We start from the raw sequence: 23,085 nt of genomic DNA, 5'->3' as shown, positions 1-23,085 counted from the left end.
CCAGGGAGCTAGGAGGGAAGATGGCTGTGAAGAACTACAGGAAATAAGGATTAGAATAGTTGTAGGAGCTTGAGGGTTACTAGGAAGTCAATGAATAGCCACTGCCTTGAGTGGAGAGGGAGCTTGAGGAAAGGTCTGTTAGAGAGATTACAAATTTAGTGGACGTCAATAAGAAATCAGTTCAGATCAGATCAGTCACTCAGTCGTGTCCAACTCTTTGCAACCCCATGAATCGTAGCACGCCAGGCCTCCCTGTCCATCACCAACTCCTGGAGTTCACTCAGACTCACGTCCATCGAGTCAGTGATGCCATCCAGCCATCTCATCCTCTGTCGTCCCCTTCTCCTCTTGCCCCCAATCCCTCCCAGCATCAGAGTCTTTTCCAATGAGTCAACTCTTTGCATGAGGTGGCCAAAGCAATAGTAATACCCAGTGACTAACAGGAGCTTGAACATTTAGAAGAATAAAGAGCTGCTTGGAGCAGTTTATGTAACCCATGTGTGTGACCTCAAGAAGCTCCTTCCTGAATCATTTTCTGTTATTGCATTGCCATTTCCAGTGTTCTGGAATTCTATGCCACAAGTGAAAGGTCATTTATGTAATCCGAAGCTGGGAAGACTCTCTGCTAGGGAGTTTTTTAGTACAAAGTCAACTCTTCTGCTCTGCAAGTGAAATATCTAAATGGTCTGCAAAGGCATTACATGGTTAAAAGCTTTGGAGAGGAATATTTTGCTAAGCAAGATTAATCATGGCCTCTTTGTATTATAGGCCTGAAGAAAGAAATGAGAGTTGCAAGGAAAGATATGAGTCACTCTGCAACTCGGTAGCTGGCCTTCATTCGGCAATGTCATCAGATCTCAGGCTCCTTCCTTCTGTCGGCCAGCCCTTATTCTTGTTGATTGACGAGCACAAGATGGTTCCCAGAGCTCCTAATATCACAAGTACCTTTGAAGGCAGAAAACAAAGGATAGGGTAAAAGCCTTTATCCTCCTGGGGCTGCTCTTATCAGGGGGAAAAAAAATGATATTTCCCAGTAGCCCTGCAGTAGATATCCCCTTAAATCTCATTGCCCATATAAATGGGTCATATACCTGTGCATACAAAAAAAAAAAAACTATCTACCTACCCTGAGGAGATTCAAGATGGAGAAGAACAGGACTCTACCCCTAGATAGCTAAGATACACATTAAGGAATAATGTCAATGAGCCCAGACTTTTGCATCTTCTTACACATAGAAAAGTTCACCAAAATCATGAACTTGAAATGCCTGTTTTTTTGTGATTAGCAGTCATCTTTTGCTGTTTGACTACATGGGTTTTGTTTTGTTTTGTTTTTTGGTGGGGCGTGTTTTTGTTTCCCAACAAAAAGTTCTGTATATCCTGGCTCCTACTTTACTTCTCTGGAACATCGATCAGAGCTATCTGAGAGGCTGTCTCCTGAGTGCTTGAAACTTTTAGGTTGTATGTTTTTCTTCAGTAAATTCCTGGCTACTCTTAGGTGTAACGGGTGCTGACAAAAGGACTCAGAGTACCCATGTTTGGCTTAGCCAATAGTGACTCATCCCATAAGGCTGGGTACGTGCCCCACAATAAAAGCAGGGTGGGCACCCCCCCCCCAAAAAAAAAAAAAAAAAACGGAGAAGAGGCCAGTTGGGTAGGCAAGCCCATACACACATATGTTGGGTCTTAATTCTGCATCACATTTTGTGTAATGTTTTCTAAATTGGTTTTTTTGGGCTCATTTAGGGTGTTTTGTTTTGTTACTCTTTAAATCTTTGACTACTTGGACTGAATTTTCTTCTGTAGCTATGGATGTGGGTGCAGGTAGGTATGTTTTCTTATAAGGAAATACATATTTGCATTTTTGTTCTAGTGGTTATCTTAGAATACAATTATAGTTGATTTACAATGTTATGTTAGTTTCAGATGTACAGCAAAGTGACTCATATGTATGAGTGTATATACACACACATATATACATACTCGTTTTCAGATTCTTTTCCCTTATAGGTTATTGCAAAATATTGAGTATAGTTCCCTATACTATTAGTAGGTCCTTGTTGATTACCTACTTTATATATGCTTCTGCAAGTCGCTTCAGTCGTGTCCGACTCTGTGCGACCCCATAGACGGCAGCCCACCAGGCTCCGCCGTCCCTGGGATTCTCCAGGCGAGAACACTGGAGTGGGTTGCCACTTCCTTCTCCAATGCATGAAAGTGAAAAGTGAAAGTGAAGTCACTCAGTCGTGTCCAACTCTTAGCAACCCCATGGACTGCAGCCTACCAGACTCCTCCATCCATGGGATTTTCCAGGCAAGAGTACTAGAGTGGGGTGCCATTGCCTTCTCCAACTTTATATATAGTAGTGTATAAATGTTAGTCCCAAACTCCAATTTAGTGGTACCTGTATAAGTATACATTTATATAATACACTTAATCTTCTATTCTTTCTTTAGATATGACCAATTCACCCCATACTATCAGCACTGATGAAATTAGTATATTAACACTTCTTCCCTGTTTCTGCTCTTTTTAGTATTTATCTTTACATTTTTAAATGTAGTTTCTCCACTACTTTTGATTGCTCAAATAAAAAAATTATTTTATTCCTGGCTATTAAATGATCGAATCAACATAATGACCTCTCTCTTTCTGTCACTTTTCATCTCCCAACTATTTTTTATTACAGTATATATTTCCTGTATTGTCAGATGGGGATTGGGATGGATGTAGGCACTTGGGACTTTCAGTGACATACAAGGGAGATTTTTCTTGCTTGGGAGATTGGTAAGAAGATGGCTTTTCACTTTGGTAATGGAACTAGATATATGGGCTATTCATGAAGGAAGAACAAACTTCTGCCCCGGATTTATCTGTGTTAGTCTTTTGATATAAAGTCAGAAAAAGTTGTTACAACTGGGCTACCATTTCATAATAAATCAGGCATAAAAGATTAGTAATTAATTTAGTCTCTAGTTAAATCAAAAGTAGGTTATAGTCACAGGGTATATCTTTTTAAGGACTCTTTCCTCTTTCCTTAATTATTTTAGTAAATTCATAAGAATGAAGCCCCATCAAGATTATTTGATTATTAAAAAATTGTGATTGGTATCCTTTAACTAGATTTTTGAGGAAATTTAATATAGAATGTGGAATGGAAAATAAAAAGGGCAACTGTTTTATTTTTAAAAGCCAACAAAATCTAAAACCAGTGTATTTGTGACTTCCTAATAATATCATCTGTTTTACTTCTGTTAAATCTGGAACTGCTACAGTTTTACCATATTTGGTAAATAAAAAAAAATTATCTTGCTTTAAAGTAGTTCCTTTTTTAAAAACTTTCTTCCAATAATAAACAAATATATTGCTAATTAATGCCCATCTTACACATTAATTTATCTTCTGCACTTTGTTGGTTTAAATATCCAATTTTCTTATTCCATTAAAACACACACACATTACTGAAGGACTGAGCTTGTCTCTTTCCTTGTTCTTTATCTCATGTATCAACACTGTGTACTGGTTCTTTTTTCTCTCCTAATCTCAAGGTCCACTTCACCTCAGTTTAGGTTAATTCTCAACACAGGTGTTACCTCCTTAATAGCAATGGACTCCTGAATGGAGGATTTACCTACCTACCATTCAGGTAGCACAGGGAGTTGGACTTGCTTTTCTCTTTTGCTTCTGGATTAGCACCCCATTCTCTAATGCTTAAAGGATTGGATGCAGTCCTTTCAAGCAAAACAGACTGATTAGCTTTGTGAAGCACTAGGAGCTGAGATCAAGGTACACTGTGTTTTTGGGATTACACTGTGTACTGTGTTAATGGGGTGTGCAATTGTCCACTTCATGCGTGGAGATAGGGGAGACAGGACTTTATCATGGATAGAAGACATCTACGATGTTATAATTGAGAAAGATGATATTCTTCCTCATTCACCATCAGATCTTTTCCCTGAGTCTCTAACATGCATAATCATTTTTTCTTTTCACCTACATTCTTTCCTCTGAATAGCTTCAGCATACGGTTTTTTAGCCAACACCCAAAGGCCAGAACAGTCTCTTGAGTTCTCCCACACAAAGCAGTTTCTTTCCATGTTCTTATTGATACCTGGTAGTCCTTTGATAAGGGACAAAATGTTTTAGTGTTTAATTAGAGATGGAGCTGGAGCCATTTAGAATGCGTGCTTCAAGAGGCAAACAGAAGGCAGAGTTGATGAAGGGTCTTGAGCAGTGACAATTAAAAGCCCAGGAGGAGGGATTTCCCTGGTGGTCCAGTGGCTAAGACTCCAGGCTCCCAACGCAGGGGGCTGGGTTTGATCCCTCATCAAGGAACTAGATCCCACATGTCACAATTAAAGATCCTGCATGCTGCAAGGGAGATCAAAGGGATCATGTGCAGAAGCTAAGACCTGGTGCAGCGAAATAAATAAATATATATAAAAAAAAGAAAAAGCTCAGGAGGAAAGGGAAGAAAAAGAAGCAAAAGTGTCATGAAGCATTGCAAATTGTTCAGTTAAAAAAAATACCATAGGCAGAGAGATCAAAAACATGGGTGTTGAATCTAGGTAGAGGATATACAGGCTTTCATAGTGCTAGTCTTTCCATCTTCTTGTACAGCTGAAATTTTTGAAAATAAAAAGAGCATAAGAAATCTGCGGATAGGTATATGTATGTTTGAAAGATTTCTTTCAAAAATATTGGGAGGTATTCAAATATATTGTGAACATAAAATTACAACTGCAAAGTTATGATTCAATGTTCATAGTCATACTTAATGGAATGCAGGTCACACTGAGAGTTACTGAATTTTTCCACTTGAATTTTTTTTCCAGGTACCTTGGTGTTTATTTAAACTAAGAGAAAAAGGGCACATCTTCATGCAATACTTATTTGGTTCTTTAAATAACAATTGTGACAAATAGCAGAAAGAATTAAGGAATGCAGCAGTTGATAGCTGTTCAAAACATCAATATTTTGGGTTGTACATAAAGACATGTCTCAAACACTTTTTTAAATACCATAATAGCCAATACTAGAGGCATGCCTTCAGTAGGCACGGGAATGCAGTTTAGAAAAAAGAAAAAACAAATCATGCAAGACTACTGAATTTCATTAAAATCACTGAGCAAGAAAAGCAACATTGGGAACTTCCCTGGTGGTGCAGTGGTTAAGAATCTGCCTGACAACGCAGGAGACAGGGGCTCAATCCCTTGTCCAGGAAGATCCCACATGCCTGGGAGCAGGTAAGCCCCTGCACCACAATTTCTGAGCCTGTGTGCTGCAGCTACTGAAGCCCATGAACCCAAGAGTCAAGCACCACAACTTCTGAAGCCTGCTTGCCTAAAGCCCGTGCTCTGCCACAAGAGAAGCCTGTGCCCCACAACAAGAGTAGGCCCTGCTAGTCACAGCTAGAAAAAGCTGGCGCGCAGCAACGAAGACCCAGTGCAACCAAAACAAGAAAAGCGACATTGAACTCCACATACTAATTTCACACAACATGTACACAGCACCTTGACTTCAATTGAAGAGAAAAGCTAAGACGCGCCTCTATTTTTGGTGAACAATTGAATGGTAAACTTAGATGACTTTTCCCCCTGGATTTTACCTGGGAGTGAACTTTAAAATTTTTAATCTGAAAGAAGGCAAGTGGGACACTTTTATACTTATATCACCACCACTGATACTTCTTGGATTACAGGAAGATTCGCATTTTTACAGCTCATACACATACGCCACAGGCTGGAATTCCTGTTATGCTAGTCTCAGAGTTCTTCAACTTATTTTGTGCATCAGTTTATGTAATAATTTCATTCCTATTGATCTCTGATATCATTATCCCATCACCATTTCTATTCCTTCTCTATAAGGAAATTAAATCCAGTTCACAGATACTTTCAAAAACGTGTGTCTCAAGTTTCCAAAATATCTGAATTATATCTAAAATGCCAGGTCTCTCTGATGATTTGCTGTTGTGTCTTCACTGTCCGGCTGGTAGAACTTGGAGAGTTCGCATGTGTATGATCAGGTTACCTGAGATGGCTGTTCTCTTCTCTCTATACATTATCATCTGTCAGTCGGTGCCTGCTTCACCTACACTCTACTTGCAACCGACTGTTCTACATACTTGTCCTGGCTGCAGCCAGTGACTTCTTACGTTGAGATCAGAACATCTCTACCTTGATAGCTTAACAAAGGGGCAGTGAGGGGCATGCCTCTCTGCTAGCTTCCCTGGTAACCAATAAGCCAACCCAAAGTCAGTTTCCCCTGTAACTGCTTACTTCCCTTTTCCCCCTGGAATGAAGAGTACTGCCAGGCAGCCTTTCTCTGCTCCAAACTCCGACATCTTGGTCTGTTTTGATGTCACTATGCATCGGGCACATGAACTTGGGTTTGACATTACCAGTCCCTGTTGTGAGAATTAAATTTTTTCCTCTTTTTATCAAAATTGGAGATCTTTTCCCCCAGTTTTTTTGTTTCGCCTCACATGTCCTATAATTTCTCAAAGAGCAATTACAATGACCCAGAGTACAAGGACCAATTCCTACAGTATCCCTGGAATGCACTCTGTTTAGTTCCAGACACTTAAGTTCATTTAAAACATCTGCATTATTATCTGATGCTCTTACACATTTTTATTAAGTTTCCATTGCTTTTTCTTTTTTAAAACTTTGCATATTACTAAACCTTGCTTTACAGAAAAGATGAAGAAAAACAATTGGCTATTTTCCTTGCTTATTGTTATCTCTTAGCATTTATGCTTACTTTATCAAAGTGTTAGGTAGTTAGAATAGGAAAAAGGAGTCCAAAATGGCGGTGGCTAAAAGACAAAGAAAGGAAAAAGCCCGTGAAAATGGGGGAAAAAAAAGAAAAGAAATCCGCGGACCGGAATGAGAACTTCAGGTGAAACAAACACACTTAGCTAGCCCACTTTGCATAGGGCCGGCTCAGGAGGGAGAAGACAAATGTATAAAAGGAGGAAGCCTAGAAATCATGAAGTTAAAAGACGCTTTACTCCTTGGAAGGAAAGTTATGACCAACCTAGACAGCATATTCAAAAGCAGAGACATTATTTTGCCAACAAAGGTCCGTCTAATCAAGGCTATGGTTTTTCCTGTGGTCATGTATGGATGTGAGAGTTGGACTGTGAAGAAGGCTGAGCGCCAAAGAATTGATGCTTTTGAACTGTGGTGTTGGAGAAGACTTTTGAGAGTCCCTTGGACTGCAAGGAGATCCAACCAGTCCATTCTGAAGGAGATCAGCCTTGGAATTTCTTTGGAATGATGCGAAAGCTGAAACTCCAGTACTTTGGCCACCTCATGCGAAGAGGTGACTCATTGGAAAAGACTCTGATGCTGGGAGGGATTGGGGGCAGGAGGAGAAAGGGACAACAGAGGATGAGATGGCTGGATGGCATCACTGACTCGATAGACGTGAGTCTGAGTGAACTCTGGGAGTTGGTGATGGACAGGGAGGCCTGGCGTGCTGCGATTCATGGGGTAGCAAAGAGTTGGACACGACTGAGTGACTGAACTGAACTAGAAGGATTGAGGCCTCTCCTTTGGGGTTGGCCCGCCCTCATGCCTCGAGGGTGTACTATCCTTTGTTTTTCCTAATAAAACTGAGCTGTAACGGAGCTGTAACACTGCCATTTTAAATCTTTACTGCCGCAACAGAACCGAACAGATTACACACTCTCCTGACAAAAGCAACAAAGAACAGTGCTTTTCCTGTTCCTCTTTCAATTCAAATATACTTTTTAAAAGCCCTTTCCCTCAAGATGGGGTAAAGGGACTGAAGAAAGTCCTTTTCTCACCTCCAATTTTGATCCCCTCCAAGAAGAGATGCTACTGATCTGACTGGAGTTGTAAATAGTGAACAGGATGCTTTGGCCACAGGGAGAGGTCTTTAGAGCTAGCTTTTCTCTCTAACTTAGCTGGTGCTTTCAGTCATTTGCTCTTTTCCTCTCTTCTTATTACATAAACTCTCAGGCATTCTCAGTTCCCGTTTGGCGGAGAGATTTCTGTCTTGAGCCTCAAATGTGTCCTGCTGCTGAGTTTTCTAGAGAGCCCTGTGAAGGCGGTTACAGGAACTACTGAAAAATGAAGGAGTATCTGGTGTGGTGTGCTTTCCTGGTGGCGTGGTGGTAAAGAATCTGCCTGCAGTGCAGGAGACACAGGAGATGAGGGTTCGATCCCTGGGACAGGAAGATCCCCTGCAAGAGGCAATGGCAACCCACTCCAGTATTCTTCCCTGGGAAATCCCATGGACAGAGGAGCCTGGCAGGCTATTGTCCAAGAGGTGGCAAAGGGTCGGACACACTGAGCACGCCGCCTGGTGCAGTATTTTCTACACTGCATCTTGCATACAATAAGGTTCTCCCTTGACAACCTTAAAGCAGAGGTGGCTGGGCTGGGGCAGGGTTTGATCAGTCTTGTGTCGTCAGCCCAGGGCTGGCTTCCTCACCGTGCACCTGAGTGGTCACACGAAGAGTCCTGTGCTTGGTTTACTGCTCTGCTGTTGCCATCTTAAATTGCTCATAATTTTTTAACAAGGGGACTTGCATTTTCATTTTGCGATGGGTCCCCCAAACACACGGCTGGCCCTGACCCAGCCTAATCACTACCTGCGCTCAACCCACCACGACTTCTAACCAAAACCTTCAGCTTCTTAAGGGGGCGAATACAACTTTTGATTTGTTCTTGGTTTTGGTTTTTTAAACACTGTTCAGGTAGGCTTTTGCTGATGTTGCGTTCAATTTGAAGAATGTATTGTCTTTCACCTTTCATATAAATCTATAAAAATTCTGAATTCCTAGGGAAACTCTGTATCCACATTTGTCCTTCAGATGCTCTCTTCTCTCCATTTTCACTGAGATTATTCACTATCTAGATTGGAGCTTGTGTTTCCTGAGTTTCTAATTTTCTTAAACATTTTAGGAGTCTTAAATCATGGGATATATTTGTTTCTTTTCATTGAATTGTTTTTCAGTCCATTTTCCAAAAACCTGTTTCTTATCTAATCCATAAATTCCCCAAAGAGGAAAAGATACGTTGAGCAAAATCTAGGACACAAAAAAGACATCATATAACTTCCTCTAACTCTCCTCCCATCTGAGGGGCACCTGCTTTAGCTCTTTTCAAAAATAAGCCTACTTAGTTGTAGGCTTGCCCATTTGTCCCTTTTCTTTCTCACTCATATAGAAGAAAAATTAATCAGTCAAAGAAAGAAATGGGAAATTTTACTTGAGCCAAATTTGAGGATTTTAACCTGGGAAGAGCATCTCAGAAAGCTCTGAGAAGTGCTCTGCCTGTTAGAAGTCATGGCACAGTTATGTAAGTATTTTGAGACAGAGGGCATTACATCAAATGACATTATTATTGACAGTTTACATAATCCAGATCTAAGTCACATCGTGGTGGGTTATGCGACTTCTTACAAGCTCAAGAAGGAATGGTGTCTTCCAAGGAGTATTTTGCTGATGCTGGGAGAATGTTGCTCTCTACAGATGAGCAGGTAGTCCTGCCAATGGAGAGGTCTGGTGATGGATAATGCACAATGTACAGTGAGGGGTGAGAGGATGCCAAAGGGCAGAGATTTTTTGGTTTAAATTTCTCTTGTCTTGCAATAAGAGTGACTCTTATGTCACACAGGTAGGAAGAAAATGATTCTTTCACATACCCATTTTAAAATGACTTGTCAAGCCTCTTGCAAGAAAATAGCCTCGGCACGATAGGAAGTAACTGCATTATCTCTAATAGATTGCATGTGATTTCTCTTCCCTTTAAGATCCTGTCAACTATCTAGAGCAAAGGTTACCAAAATATGGTCCTCAGGCCAATTTGTTTTGACCTTCTTGAGAGCTATGAATGGTTTTCATATTTTTTTAAGGGTTGTAAAAATAAGCAGTATGCAAGACAGAAAGCCTAAAGTATTTACTTTGTGGCTCTTTATGGAAGAAGTTTCCCAGCCCTTGATTTAGAGAACAGTAACCATCTGCCTTCCCTCCCCTCCTGAAGTCATAATAGAAAAAAATGACTCTAACTTTAGCAAGAGGAACCTGTGGTCTTCAGCCTCCTCTGGGTCCTTCATCCTGTATTTCCTCTGGGTTCTTTCTCACTCTCCACAGCAGCTGATTCAAACTATTTCTCCTGAGCTGAAAAGCATTCTGTTGCGCTTTGTACTCTTGGCAAGCCCTTCGACCTTTCTGAGGAAAGCAGTCCCAAGCAAAGCGTTTTCCACGTAAAACGTTTGTGGTTTGTGCCATTTGGCAGAAGCCAACGCTGCTCCCCGGGCAGGCGTCGAAGGTAGCCAGGGTGAAGGCAGAGACTCCTCCTCCTCAGAGAGGGCACAGTGGAACTCCTCCCAGTAGGGATGCTCAGTACAGTGAATACCAGCAGACCCAGCCAATCAGACGCTCTCCTAGTGAGAACAGATGCCTACATGAACTCAGATTATCCATCCAATTCTGAGGCCTGTCCTTCCTCTCAGTTTTCTAAGGGAGCCAGAGTGACTGGTCAGCTGCTGAGGTGGTCTCCTATGCTCTTTCTGGATCCTACGCCTCATTTCACCCGCTACTGTGCCTTTTCCTTGCAACCTGTGAGAGCCTTAACAAATGCAGTTCTGCTACAATCACCACACGCCTCAGCTTCCCCTTACCCCGAAGATGGCTTGCTCCTACCACCTTGCTAAGCTTCCTCAGGCTTTCCTTCTGCTACAACGGTAGAATGTCTCGGTGGCCTACTGAGGGGGAGGGGAAGGAGCAGTCGCCCCGGTGCAAGCAATCTGTAGCTTGCACCTGGGTGTGCAGCTTGGGTGTGCAGTCTGAGGCTATTTAGAAAACAAAGTCACTTAGTTGGTCTGCTTTTTTTTTTTAAGAAAGCAAAGCCTGCTTTGTTTAGAAAACAAAGTTGCTTAGTTGGTCTGAGCCATCCCAGGTGGCTCAGTGGTAAAGAATCTGCCTGCCTATGCAGGCGACGAAAGAGATGTGGGTTCGATCCCTGGGTCAGGAAGATCCCCTGGAGTAGGAAATGGCAACCCACTCCAGTATTCTTGCTTGGGAAATCCCATAGACAGGGGAGCCTGGCTGGTTACAGTCCATGAGGTCACAGAGAGTCGGACATGACTGACGCGACTTACCACTCACGCATGTACAAATTTCAATATGAGAAAATTTTAACCATCTGCATTTACTTTCTGGTCATTTAATTATTTGCTTCATTTCATGATTCCTGGAAATAACGTGTTAAAAATGAGCCACTGTAAAATGCAAATCAAAACTACAGTATACCACTTTACACCAATCAGAATGACCACCATCATCAAAAAGTCTACAAATAATATCTGTCCGTGAGGTTTTGCCTGCCGAGCTCTCCTGCCTTCCCAAATGCCACAGCTGCCCCACAGCCTCAGTCTTCCCCCACTATCTGTGGCCTCCCGTCTCCTTTCCAGCAGCAGCGAAAGAAGTGCAATCCTTTCCCTACTTTCACCTTCAGATTTCTTTAGCATTTTCTGTACTTGCTGGCTCCACGGATTCACCTCAACCCACTGCAGTGTGGCTGCCTCACCCACTAGGCCACAGTCTTCTCCTACCAAGTCCAATGACAGCTTCTTATCAATAAATTAACGGTCACTTTGGACTATTCCTTAAATTACTTGACTTCTGACAGGTGACCAATGCTAAGTTCTTAAAATGCTTGCCTGCAAGATACCACACTCACACGGTTGCTCCTGCTTCTGGTGCCGCTGATTGCCAGCCTTCCTTGCGACTCTCTTTTCTCCCTGTCTCTTAAGTTTATCTGCAGAGTTGGATCTTGAGCCCTCTTATCTCCCTCTCCCCAATCTCCTTAAGTGATCTTATTCACCTTCAGAGTGAGGACAGCTGGGCTCAAAGAAGTGGTGTGATCTGTCCAAAGTCATCCTTTGTGACAGCATCGGAGGGTCGTGTTTAACAAAAATCCCCTGTGTGCTAGACGCTGTTGTATGCTGGGGATACAGATTCAAATAAGATGCTCTTCTTTTTGTTTTGTTTTTGCTTATTGCTTTTATTTTTTTAATTGGAGGATAATTGCTTTCCAATGTTGTGTTGGTTTCTTCTGTGCAACAACATGAATCAGCTCTAAGTATACATATATTTTGGAGAAGGAAATGGCAGCCCACTTCAGTATTCTTGCCTGGAAAATCCCATGGATGGAGGAACCTGGTAGGCTACGGTCCATGCGGTCCCAAAGACTCAGACATGACCGAGTGACTTCACTTTCACAAGAGAAAGGAAATCCTTTCTCTTGAGCCTCCCACCCACGCCCCTCATTCCACCTCTCTTGGTTGTCACAGAGCACACAGTTGGTAAGATGCTCTTCTTCCTCCTCCAACTTCTGCAACCTGCATGGCCCTTCCCCCTCTCCCATTCATCTGCCGCACCCCTCCCCCCCACCCCGCCCCGCTCCCCCCCCACCCCGCTCCCTCCCCCCCCACCCCGCTCCCTCCCCCCCCCACCCCGCTCCCTCCCCCCCCCACCCCGCTCCCTCCCCCCCCCCACCCCGCTCCCTCCCCCCCCCACCCCGCTCCCTCCCCCCCCCACCCCGCTCCTCCCCCCCCCCTGTCTACTTATCCCTCACGTGTCAGTTTAGGATGCCCCTTCATCTGGGAAGCTGTTCCTCACTACTCCTAAGACTGGCTGGGCTCTTTCCTCCTCCTGTGGGCTTCACAGCGCCCTCTACTTACTCCCTTGCATTTCTCACATTACCTTGTAATGATTTGCTTGTCTGTTTCTCCTTACTGGGCCTCCATTTCTTATAGTTGTAAGATCTTTCCTCTGCTTGAGCTGAGAATAGCAGAGCAAGCATGCTACTAGGAGCCACATCAACTTTTCCATTTTTTTCAGGAGGGCCAACTGCCAGGGCAATTGATAATAAAATGTCATGGAGGGCAGCAGCCTGTATTTTCAGGCACCATCCTATCCCTGCTGCTGCTGCTGCTAAGTCGCTTCAGTCTGTCTGACTCTGTGTGACCCCATAGACGGCAGCCCACCAGGCTCCCCTGTAGGGACTAGCAGACTTCTGGAAGTCCCTACCAACCCAGTGATTCTGACTTTAATATAGCCCATGTGTGGGAAAACAGGATCTATTTTTTGTTATTAAAGTTCTGAAGGACATTATTTTGCATAGACATGAATGAAAATCTAGTTTGCTCAATAGGTGAGAAAATCAATGTAGCATATATAGATTGTTAGATGAAGGAGTCTTTCCAAGTTCTGCTTTCAATTAGGCTAGGGAACATTGCCATCTAGTGGGTAGTAAAAAAATTCTTCCTGAAACTATATGCTATGAATTGTGGTTGCTTAGTTGCTTGTCTGGAGAATCCCAGGGACGGGGGAGCCTGGTGGCCTGCCGTCTATGGGGTCACACAGAGTCGGACACGACTGAAGCGACTTAGCAGCAGCAGCAACAGCAGCAGCAGTTGCTAAGTTGGTTCTGACTCTTTTGCAACCCCTTGAACTGTAGCCTGACAGGATCCTCTGTCCATGGAATTTCCAGGCAAGAATACTGGATACTGGAGTGGGTTGTATTTCCTCTTCCAGGGGATATTTCTGACCCAGGCATCAAACTCGCATCTCCTGCATTGCAGGCAGATTCTGTACCATGGAGCCTCCTGGGAAGATGGTATATGCCATGAATATGCTGTGCTGTGCACAGTCATTCAGTCATGTCCAACTGTTTGTGACCCCAAGGACTGTAGCCCGCCAGGCTCCTCTGTCCATGGGGATTCTCCAGGCAAGAATACTGCAGTGGGTTGCCATGGGATCTTCCCAACCCAGGGATGGAACCCAGGTCTCCCTCATTGCAGGTGGATTCTTAACCATCTGAGTCACCAGGGAAGCCCTGAATACTGTTTGGTAAATTACTGTGCAGAAGGTGCTAACATTCTGAAACTGAGATGAGCAAGAATCTGCCTCCAAGCTCATTCAGGTTGTTGGCAGAATGTACTTTGGGATTGTAACATTCACGGTGGCTTGCTTCTTAAAGGACAGCAAGAGATTGTCTCCACCCTCAAGAAAAGTCTGAGCCTTGGCTGAAGGGCATCCTCCTGGTTAAGTCAAGGTTACCAGGATCACTCCCCTTTTGATTAATTTAAAGACAACTTATTTGGAACCTTAAATATATTCATAAAATCCGGTTGCCTTTGGTATATAATATAACCTATTCAAGGGATAACTCTATAGAGATCAAACATCATATATGGAGGCATTTTACAATTCTGCCTACCACAAGGACTTTCGCCAAGCTTTGGAATATTTGCTAATCTGATAGGTGAGAAACAGTTTCTCAGGATTTTAATTTGCATAGCTCTTACTTTGAGTAGAGTTTTGTTTCACATATTCGAGCACCATTTGTATAATCTTTTTTTGGGTATTGACTCCTTCTGTCTTTTGTCCATTTTTTTCCTGTTGAGTTGGTGGCTTTTTTCTCTCACAATGTTTTAGAACTCTATAAGTTAGAGAAATTAGCCCTTTATCTGTGAAATACATTACATATATTTTCTCTCAGCTTGTAATTTGTCTTTTGTCTCCAAAAATTAATTGGTGCAAATATCTGGGTTGCCAAGGTTTTTATAGTCAAACACCTTGAAGTATATCTATATAAATATTTTTTAAAATATTTTTAATATTAATATTTTAATATTTTAAATCATTATTAAAAGTTTCAAATGTATGTAAGAGTAGAGGAAACAGAATAACGAGCCCTCATGTATTCATATACACTGATGTTAACAGTTACACATTTGTAGGCCAATCTTGTCTTACACCAAAGACTTTCAACTGGGGGTATTTTGTCCCACAGAGGATATTTGGCAATGTTGACATTTTTGATCATCATAACTGGGGAGTGCTCCTGGCAGCTAGAGGGTAGAGGCCAGGGATGCTGTTAAACAGCAAACAATGCAGAGGGGAGCCTGTCACAACAGTTATCCGAGTCAAAATGTCAATAGTGCCCATGTTGAGAAAGCCTGATTTGTACCTTTACTCTTCCTTCCCACAATGATTATTCCAAAGAAAATATCCATAAATATCTATAAATAGCATATAAATAAAGCCATTACAGTAAAAATCACAATCCTGGGACTTGGGTGGAGGTCCAGTGGCTAAGAATCCAAGCTTCCACTGCAAGGGTCACAGGTTCAATCCATGGTTGGGGAACTAAGATGCCATGCAGTGCAGCTGAAAAAAAAAAACAACCCACAGGTATTTCAAATGGATAACCAACAAGGACCTATTGTGTAGCACATGGTACTCTGCTCAATGTTATGTGGCAGCTTGGATGGGAGAGGAGTTTGCAGGAGAATGGATCAATGTATATATGTATGGCTGAATCCCTTCGCCATTCATCTGAAACTATCACAACATCGTTAATCGACTATCCCCCGATACAAAATAAAAAGTTTAAAAGAAAAAAAACCCCACAGTACTATTATTATACCTAATACCTAAACATCGTAAAATGTTCAGTTGGCATTCAGATTTCCCTTATTTTTTTTTTATATTTCATTAGTTCACACAAGATCCATATATTGCCTTTATTATTATGTTTCTTTGTACTCTACAAATCCATTCTTTTGCTTTTTTTTTTTTTTTTCCTTCTCATCTTCCCACTTAGTTGTTGAAGAAACCAGGTTATTTGTCCTATAACACTTCCTATACTTTGGATTTTGCTGATGGCATCCTTATGGTGTTTCTCATATTTCTATCCCCAGGATTTCCTTAAACTGGCAGTAGATTTCCAAATCACATTCAATTTGGGGGTAACAATAGGTGGTGCATTATCTTTAAAGAAATTTCCAGGAAGAAGTCAATGAGTCTTTGTTTCTAAATAGAACCCTGTTGATCGAGAAAATAAGTTCTGAACTCTTGACATTCTCATATTAGCAGATTTAAGAGCAGAGTCTTTAGAGTTCATCAGCAGTTTTCTCAGATGGCAGCTTCACCTGGGATGATGGCCCTTCTGGGCACTTATCGAAGCCTCGAGAGTCCCATGTAATTTCCCTGCCCACAGCCCAGTGCCTCAGTGCGATAACCTGAGACTTAAGATGAAGGGCTTCCAATTTCTCAACTGCCTCTGAACAAGTTGTATCTAGTCTCTTGGGGACAAAATAATAAACTCTACCCAAGAGAGATAGAAAAGACCATCTGATTCAAAACAAGGTGTTCATCCTACTCGTTAGAGGTAAGGATTTAGTCAGAAGCAAGTTCTGAAGGAGATTAAGGGTCTTCTGTGTGGATATACAGGTATGCAGGCATCAAGACACCCCAAAGTCACTGGAGTGGCAACAGTTAGAACAACCGCTATCCTGCAGGTTCATGTGTAGAAGGAGACTTTGCTGGGTGAGCTGTTTCCAAGTTTCCTGTTTCCTACACAATGGTGCTGGTGATGTGAGTCTGCAGAGGCAGTGGGTCGCCAGCAGCTTTCCTGACATCACTCCTCACTGCCCCCTTGCCTCGGGCAATATAATTGTAGAATTCCCCTCTGGTCTCTGGGGAGATACCTCCCAGGGAACAGCTTTCTCTGGCACCCTAGAGAACGGATTTCAGGGAAGTACCGGAGGGAAGGTTTCCAGCACGTTCCCTGGGTACAGCACCCCAGGGACATCCCTGTCACTGGCATGCCTGCTCCAACAAGGTCTAGATCTCAGCTGGGCGGTGGGGTCTGCCTTGGATGCTGTTTGTTTTAGCTGGAGGAACAGTGGCTGCTTCTTATAGTGTACTCTTGAGGGCTCTCTTCGCTTCCTTGGGTGCTGAAATAGAGCGTCTAAGGAATTTCCTCCTCTCTGAGATTCAGACCTCACTGGAGAGGAGGGAAGTGACAGTAGTCACTGTAATGCTGTACTGGCGGAACTTATGGGAAAATCTTCCCTCCGGAGCTTGACAGTGAATATGGGGCTGAGAGGAAATAAATCAATACCTGGCACACATTCGGACACCAGCCCTCCTCTTCACAGTTTGTCTGTGGCATATAGAAAAAAATAATTGCGTTCACTTCACAGGTTTTTGTGCTGATGAAAGTGAAATGGCACATGTAAAATGTTTTGGGACTTACCTGGTGGTCTAGCGGCTAAGACTCAGTGCTCCCAACGCAGGGGACCTGGGTTCAGTCTCTGGTTGGGGAACTAGATCCTCCATGCTGCAACCAAGAGTTCACATGGCACAATTAAAGATCCCGCGTGCTGCAAGGAAGATGGAAGTTGCCACATGCAGCAGCTGAGACCTCCTGCAGCCACATAAATAAATATTTTTTAAAAAAGGAATGTTTCAAAGACATACATGTTAGGATAGGATTAAAAATTATTTGGCTTTAAGGATGCCTGTCCTTGGTTTCAGGCTCTCCTATGATAAGTTTGTTGACTTTTCTCAGGCCACTTGAGGTTTTTCCTGAGCCCAAGTTCTGTTTCTGATTTGTTATTTGCTGAAGCACAGTCACTTGGTGGCAGATAAGGCGGCTCTAGCCTCCCACAAGTGAAGGGTTCAATCTGTGTTTTCCTTCAGCATCCAGGCCCGTTTTATTTATTTATTTTCATTCTTTCTCCTTTAATAAATCAGAAAATACAAGCTTAAATCATTCACCAACAGCAAGTAACTTAAGTTCTCTGAGGCTCAATTTTTCCCCTTGAAAATTAGGGAGTAACAATATGTATCTGGCTTGAGTCATGTGACATCCAAATGAAATTATATACCTGAAGTTGCTTTATACACCAGGGTATCTTCCTGACCCAGGGATCAAACCCAAGTCTCCTGCACTGCAGGCAGATTCTTAACCATCTGAGCCACCGAGGAAGTCCCTTATATACCACAGAGCATATAAATATAAGGAACTATCTTCAACAATCAAAAACTCACTCTCAAAACACTGAGACAGAGTGCAGAGGTGATGAAGAAGGTGGCCTGTTTTATTTACTAGAGTTATATTATTTACACACAATAAAATTCATCTATGTCAAGTATACAGTTTAATGAATTTTGGTAGCTGGTAGGCTGCAGTCCATGGGGTCGCTAGGAGTCTGACACGACTGAGCGCCTTCACTTTCACTTTTCATTTTCATGCATTGGAGAAGGAAATGGCAACCCACTCCAGTGTTCTTGCCTGGAGAATACCAGGGATTGGGGAGCCTGGTGGGCTGCTGTCTCTGGGGTCGTACAGAGTCGGACACGACTGAAGCGACTTAGCAGCAGCAGCATACAGTCTTGAAACCACCACATTAAGATACAGAGTATATCCTTGACCCTCAAAGTTTCCTTAGCCTCAATCAGTTTTGATTACTTGAATTACATCCTTGCATTTTTCACTTTCAATACTCAGACTCACTGGTCACCAAATTTCATTTTTCTGAGAAATATCCCTGTTTTTGTCTACTGTGCAGAATAGAAGTAACACCCAACAGGTTTAGAGTTCAATAACTAAAGCATCTTTTCCTGGCTCAAATGCAAAGATCCATTCCAAGTTTTTCTTAGATTTTACCTCCACCCTCCAAGTGTGGTGATTAGTGATCTTGTATGTTTTAATACCTGGAGGAGACCTCCTAGAGTAGCAGCCATCCACTCACTCTCTCTAGGAATAGCCCTTCCACCTGGGGTGAGGCTGGGGGGAAATGACATGTCTGTGGGACAATGTGTCACACCACGTCCCCCATGTACGTATCAGCTTAGAGCTTACTGGATCATCTGACCCAGAGTCTGTCAGATTCTCATACTCGGGAATTGCAAGGATGGACCATAGGGACACAGAATGTCACTGGACTGTCATTGGAGCTGCACTGCTCCAAAGATCCTGGAGACACAGTCTAAGGACTCTTGCTGTTGACACCCCCAGAGTCATCCCCAAGGTTTTGTCCCTTCTCATTTCCACGTACTTTCCCTTTCCTTCCCCCTGAAGTTAACCAATTAGTGTCTGTTGTGTGCAATCTAAGAATAATTCACTAAACTGAAATCTATACTAATTGGCACAATCTCCCCTCAAAAGTAGAATAGAATTGTTCTGGTAAGTCCAAGATCAAGATGCCAGCAGATTCTGTTGGGTGAGGACCTGTTTTTCAGTTTATAGATGGCCATCTTGTCATTGTTTCCTTACACGGTGGAAGGAGTGAGGGAGTTCTCTGGGATCTCTTTTTATAAGGGCACCAATTCCATTTACAGGCACTCTACCTGTACAATCTAATTACTGGCTAAATCCTCCACCTCCAAACCCTATCACATTGAGAATTAGGTTTCAATATATAAATCTTGGTGAGACACAACCATTCAGTCTATAGTAGACTCTAATTCCATATGACTCATGTCCTTGCAAAAAGGGGAAATTTGGACAGAGACACAGATAGCAGGAAGATCACGGGAAGAGGCACAGGGAGAAGTCAGCCATCCATAAACAGAGAGAGGCCTGGAGCAGATCCTTCCCTCATGGCCCTCAGAAGAAACTAAAGATTGCTGTTAGAAAACAGAGCTTCAGTCACGGCTGGCTCAGCAGTAAAGAATCCACCTGTGATGCAGAAGGTGAGGATTCAATCCTTGGGTTAGGAAGATCCCCTGGAGGAGCACATGGCAATCCACTCCAGTATTCTTGCCTGGAAAATCCCACGGACAGAGGAGCCTGGTGGGCTACAGTTCATGGGGTCACAGCGTTGGGTGTGACTGAGCAGGCATGCACACATAAAGCTCAACAAGTTTTGGTTCATTTACAATAACAAGACATAAGACATGATTTGCTCTCTCCTTCATATAAGATGTTCCTACTAATTCATCAGCTGAGTGTGGACTGTAGCGTACTCCTAGGCCTTCTCACTCTAAGGGAACCCAAATAAACCTCAGTCAAGGTCCAGGCAGGGCTTTCTATCCTGTTGTAATGGCTAATTTTATGGATCAACTTGACTCTGCCACAGGGTACCCAGATATTTGAATAAGTATTATTCTGAGTGTTTCTGTGAGGGTGCTTGTATGAGATTAACATTTAAATCAGTAAACTGAGTACAAAGCAAACTGCCCTCCATAATGAGGGTGGGCCTCACTCATCAAATGAAGGCCTTGCTACCTTCAGGGGAGCTACCTTCTCCCCCTTCAGGGGAGCACTCTCCTGCCTGGGAGCCTTTGAACTGATTCCTCGTTTTACAGCAGTTTCAGGTCTTTGGATTCAAAATGAGACACTGATTCTGCAGATTTTAGACTAGCCAGCTTCCATAATCACGTGAGTCAATTCCTTTTTTTCCATATATATATACCCTGTTGGTTCTATTCCTCTGGTGAACCCTAAAAAAAATCAATCTTTCCGTATGTAGCCAACAATTCATTTTCATCATACAAATTTATTCAACAACTAACTTCTGTAAAATTACTGCTATGAATTTTGTGAAATATTTCTCCACGCCCAATTCCTTCAGAAATGGTTTGGGTTTAAGAAATAAAATATAAATAAATATAAAATGAAAGAGAGATTAAGAAAAAAGTTTCTGCCTGGAATGCACTTGTTTTGAAATAAGAACACTCATGGGACATCAAGAAGATTCAACGATTTCTTTTATGCAAATAACAACAAGCAGACCAAAATATGTCTTCCATAACTAGGGAATTTCTCAGGATCAGTATTCACTGTTCTGATACTTGAAAATGAAAACAACCTTTTAAAGTGAGAATGAAATATACAATGAAAAGAGAAATTATAATGGCTTAGGAAAAAGGTTTACGTTCATCATGGATTGCCTTCGTTGTGAGTTTTTTCATTTCCTTGGTGCTTTATAATCACCTGTTTACTATCTTTTAAGGTTGATTAATCAATTACTATGCATCTCATATTATCTATTATTAAAATGTTATCTTAAAAATAAAGATCTTAATTCTGTTACATTGAATTTGAACCTTTTTCCTACTCTCATGTTTTTTTTTTTTTAACCTGTGTATATCACAGGTAACTTAAAACCTAAGTTAAACTATTTGAATACAATTTAGAGCTGGGGAGCTGGGTATAATGGATGCTCTACAAATGATATTACTAAAAGCTCAAATGAGCTTTTCGAGTCAGGGTGTAAAGAATTATTATTCGTTCCTCTATACAGTTTTCAGAAAGATAGAGATTATCATGTAATAGGCAATTTCTGCATTCTAGCTAAAAACTTTGGTAATTTAGTTTAGCCTTAATAAATAATAACACATTTTTAAAAGGTACACATCATCTTAATTGGTTCTACTGCGTTTCATTAACATTTTAAAATTCCTTTTTATTTATTTTTTAATTTATTAAAAATTCTTTTTAGTTATACTGTACACCTTGTGGGATCTTTGTTCCCTGACCAGGGATCAAACCCAGGCCCTTGACAGTCGAAGTGTGGAGTCCTTTCCACTGAATCACCGGGGAGTTCCTGCCTTACACTAACATTTTAATTTAGCATCATTCTTTATATCACAGTAAATGATTTTGCTTTATTTATTATCATACAATAGTGTTTCTTTCCTCTTTTCTCTTTCACAACCTGATTATGAATGTTATTGGGCCAGATAAGATGATACAGAACTACAACGCCTGGCAGTGGGATCTGTGCTAAGCTACAAGTGGCTAATAGAAAGATTATATAAAAATACCCACAATTTTTCAAAAGTTGTACAGTGGTACCTGCAATAAATTAAAGAATTATATCTGAGTCAATCAATCCCATGGTTTCTTACTACAGATAAGATAGTATATTTGGATGCCGAGAGAAAAATTCTAATTAAATGATTAACTACTTATAAGTTTTTTCCAAATACCTTCAAAATTATTTTCTTATAAATGGTTTTTCAAAAACAATGTGAAACCATAAGTTTTGGAGACATTCCCCAGTACTCTCGAGGATCCTCTGTCTCTTGAGAAAGGAGTATTTTTAGAACCTCTTTCTTTCCAGGTGTGGACTTAAGAGTCTGAAGATCTGAGGTCTCAACCTACCACAGCCTAGTTGTGTGAGATCTTGGACTTGTGATTTAGCTTCTCAGTTTTGTAAAAAAGGAAGTAGAAAAAACTGCCTTACCAGGCAACTAAGAGGATTTAGTAGGATCATGTACATTATGATAGTGTAGAGCAGTCAGATCCCATGGAAACAAAATGTGAACCACTTATGTAATTACAATTTTTCTGGTAGCCATATTAAAAAAACAAAAAGTGAAATTATTTTTTAACAATATTTGTACTCAACCCCATACATCCGAAGTATTATTTCAATATTATTATTCAATATTATTCCAATACAAAAAATTATGGAAGTATTTTACATTCTTTTCACATTAAATCTTTGAAATCTGGTATGTGTTTTACATTATTGTACATTTCAGGTGTTCAACAGCCATCACATGGCTAGTGGCCACCCAACTGAATAGCACTGGTAGAGATCTGAATTAATCTGTCACATTAATTAGTTGATCATTTAGTAGGCAAAGCAGGAGGGATCTAACCTAAGCTGGTGATACAGTTTTTTCAGACTCTGGGGGCTTCACAATTTTTGCTAAAGGATGCATCATCTCCTTTGAATTCAAAAAAAGTCAAGCAGCATTAAAATGTATAAAGTAAAAGTTTCTTCACACCATCCCCAAACTAACCAATCCTCTTAGCAACTACAGATAACATTTGGGGAGGTGGGCTTCATAAGATGCTTGGGAAATCAATTCTTTTAATGCTTCTGTAGATTTTCAACTATGGTAACCTCTAAATTCTACCTCTCATCATTTTCATATGGAAGACATTTTTCTTTCCCAGCTTTTTAGTTCTGGAAAGAAGTAACATTATGTATTTTGCTTTATACATGTTACAGACTACCTGAATATAATTTTTTATATATTTTAAAATGTATACTTATTATTTGGGTTCTTTTCATCAGTGATGCCATTTTAATCGTGGCTGAATGAAGAAATTAGAAGTCAGATTTACTGTTTTGACTAACTGGTGTTTCAAAGTCAAATTACACAGTGGTCATCAGAATTCTTACTGTGGAAACTCAGTCATCTATTGATAGTTTTCCAATGAATGGATTGTTTCTTTAGAATTTAGATTTTATGTTATATTTCACCCCAAAGACAACTAGAATCAT

This window comes from Bos indicus, chromosome 23 (assembly GCF_029378745.1).
Source record: "Bos indicus isolate NIAB-ARS_2022 breed Sahiwal x Tharparkar chromosome 23, NIAB-ARS_B.indTharparkar_mat_pri_1.0, whole genome shotgun sequence".
Lineage (NCBI taxonomy): Eukaryota > Metazoa > Chordata > Mammalia > Artiodactyla > Bovidae > Bos > Bos indicus.
This window is presented reverse-complemented; position numbering follows the sequence as displayed.